At 38.2% G+C, this 3,373-nt stretch overlaps 1 protein-coding gene across 4 annotated transcripts in view; it reads right to left on the bottom strand.

Annotated features, from left to right (window-relative positions):
• The window catches only part of LOC106883597 (sorting nexin-16), a 114,280-nt gene that overhangs the window by 5,248 nt on the left and 105,659 nt on the right, over positions 1-3,373 (bottom strand). The window lies entirely within an intron of this gene.

The following is a 3,373-nucleotide window of genomic DNA, read 5'->3' as shown; positions in this document are numbered from 1 at the left end:
CTCCACAGACACGTGTACCCTTAACATAGTTCTCAGGGATATTCAGCGTGACAGTGTGACAAGGCTGACCCTTTGAATTACAGGCACAACAGAAACAGGAAGAAAGAGTGAGAGAAAGTTGTGGTGAAAGAGTACAGCAGGGTTCGCCACCATCCCCTGCCGGAGCCTCGTGGAGTTTTTTGGTGTTTTCACTCAATAAACACTCACAACGCCCGGTCTGGGAATCGAAACCGTGATCTTATGACCGCGAGTCCACTGCCCTAACCACTGGGCCATTGCGCCTCCACTCACGCATATGTACGTATGTATGCACACACACACATGTAGATGTAAGACTAGTTCTCAGACTCAAAGCAGATCTTGAAGCGTAAGGGGATGTAACTGATGAGGTTGTGAATAGCAACAAAAGGAATCCGACAGAAAACTAACAACCAATTGATTACTCAATCAACACATTAAACAAAGCATTGGATAGTTAGTTGGTAAAATAAAGAAGTGGTACTGAACCAGTGCATGTGTTTATTTGAATTTTTATTGGAAGAATGACCCTCCCTAGACACATTAAGAAACTCACTGCATATTAAAACATGTATTGACTAATGTTCTACCAATTATGTTGATAAAAGTTATATTGATTATATAATAGATTCAAAGCAAGCGATATAAATTACAAACTATAATAATAGATGTATACAAAAACATATACATATATAAAGATGTGAGAGAGAGAAACAGGTATAAAAAACAAACAAATAGGAAACAAAATAAGCAACAAAAACGACGGAGAGAAACAACTACAAAGGAAGGAGGTCATTGATAGACAAGTGAATAGGATAACCCATCAAACCCCTCATTGACTGAGGACACCATACCAAAAGAATTTGGCTGAAAAGATCAATTAGATAGCATGCTAAATTACATACAGCTAATCAAACTACACAAGGATTACTTCAGACTTCAGTCTAAATGTTCTAAATAGCTCCTATTCACATATACAAAAGCATGTTACCTTTCTGACATCTTTCCCCTTCCCAGCCTAACTAGAACCTCTATCACCAAGCTTCCCAGGTGCACAAATTCAATTACAAGACACAATGCCAAAACCTAATGCTGTCATAACGTGAGTGACAGGAAAATGAAATCGACACTTGCTCTGATAGAGGCAATGAATTTGTTGTTTAGCTTCCTGATCTACTTTGCTTACCTCAAGCTACATGTCTAAGTGAGAAACTATTAACTCTTTTACTCTTTTACTTGTTTCAATCATTTGACTGTGGCCATGCTGGAGCACCGCCTTTAGTCGAGAAAATCGACCCCAGGACTTATTCTTTGTAAGCCTAGTACTTATTCTATCGTCCTCTTTTTGCTGAACCACTAAGTTACGGGGACGTAAACACACCAGCATCGGTTGTCAAGCGATGGTGGGGGGACAAACACACACATATATATAGATATACATATATACGATGGGCTTCTTTCAGTTTCCGTCTACCAAATCCACTCACAAGGCTTTGGTCGGCCCGAGGCTATAGTAGAAGACACTTGCCCAAGGTGCCACGCAGTGGGACTGAACCCGGAACCATGTCGTTGGTAAGCAAGCTACTTACCACACAGCCACTCCTGCGCCTATTAACTTTTTGACATATAAACTTATTCATTCCCATATAATTACTACTTTTATAAATCTACCCAAGACAAATGTATATTTTGACTGGCTTTCATGGCACCACTATCTTTTAGCCATTTTAAAAATACTCAGTTATGTAAACATAATAATCCTTTCTACTATAAGCACAAGGTCTAAAATTTTGAGGGAGGGGGCTAGTTGATCACAAGTGGTACTTATTTTATTGATAGCCAAAAGGATGAAAGGCAAAGTCAACCTCAACAGAATTTGAACTCTGAATATGGAGGGTTAGAGGAGATTCTGCTAAGCATTTTGTCTGATGTGCTAATGATTCAGCCAGCTCACAGCCTTATGTAAACATAATAAAGACTGTAGCATTTTAGGAAGACTATGTGTAAGATTTTCTCTTCCTATCTTACCACTGGACATAGACGGGTTATGATTACTGAGAAAGGCTTAGAGAGTAAACTCTGAAACCAAATCCTGTGTTGGAGCTGCCAAGGTAACCTGGTACTGTTTACATTGTGGTTCTAACTTCTACAGCAACACTGGTGTCAAGCTGTATTGTCATTTTCCCTTCCCTTGGACAACACCCGAGCTACTGACAACACTGTTTGCTTGCTCAACTCTATTCTGTTTGGGTCTGCACCTTAGTGAGCATAGTCTTGAAACTTCTATTGGTACTATCAAAAGAGTAAAGCATAAGTCCACATCAAAAGCATAATTTTTGAACTTGAACATGTTTTAGACCATATCAACCAGAACCTTGATCCAGCAATTTACAACCCAAAACTAAAGAAATAATATTCAAACAGCCATCCTCCACACTCTTTATATGGAATTTCATTATTGGGTTATATTCCATAGTTCTCACTAGGATGAAGCAATGCTGGACAAACATTACATTTGTACACTTTTATCACTTCTGGATGATTAGAAACACATACTCAGACAGTTGATTTTAACAGTCTTAGAACATAGAACAGTCCTTTCTATTACATTATCTCAAAATAAAACTACATATGCTGATGGCTCTCTGTCTCTCTGAGTCATCCTTTATCAAGTAAGATGTGCTACAAAGTTCAGTTTTTCCCACTACACCCTTCCTCCCTTTCATCAATGATCCACTTGCCATCACTTCAAACAACAATCAAGCAAATACTACTCTTCACTCATCTCTAATGTTCCACACTTAAGTATCATTCATAAGCCACCTAGGAATGTCATGCTTAAATTTCCACTATGTCCATGGAGAGGTACCCCAAAAATATTCTCCAGCAGAGTTGCATCAATCTTGTTTTCTTCAAAAGCACAAAGACACAATCGCTACAAATATCAAAAAACTTTTATATTGTAACCCACCACCACTATCTCCATAAATATGAACAATATGAACCCAGATCTCTCAAAGTAGATTGCTATTAACCTCGTCACTGATATCTTTTCTGGTAATGTACATCCCCAACATTGTATCTCAAAGGGCATCTTTCGGATCTTTGGGGTTTGACGGGCAACATTTGTTTTCTTAACGAAACACTTTCAAACTTGGGACACTGGTAGAATGTGTCATATAAAACAATTTCTTCTCTTAACCTTCTTAACAAAAAATTGTACATCGCAAGTTATTTCATGTTAAAGTTGTCGTATTTCTGTAATTTCAACCAATCACTGACGTCTATTCAGCTGAATACAGTTACTGCTGTTCGGTGTCAAGTGTGTTATTCCCTGTTTAATTATATCATTATT

Source organism: Octopus bimaculoides, chromosome 1 (assembly GCF_001194135.2).
Source record: "Octopus bimaculoides isolate UCB-OBI-ISO-001 chromosome 1, ASM119413v2, whole genome shotgun sequence".
Lineage (NCBI taxonomy): Eukaryota > Metazoa > Mollusca > Cephalopoda > Octopoda > Octopodidae > Octopus > Octopus bimaculoides.
This window is presented reverse-complemented; position numbering and strand designations above follow the sequence as displayed.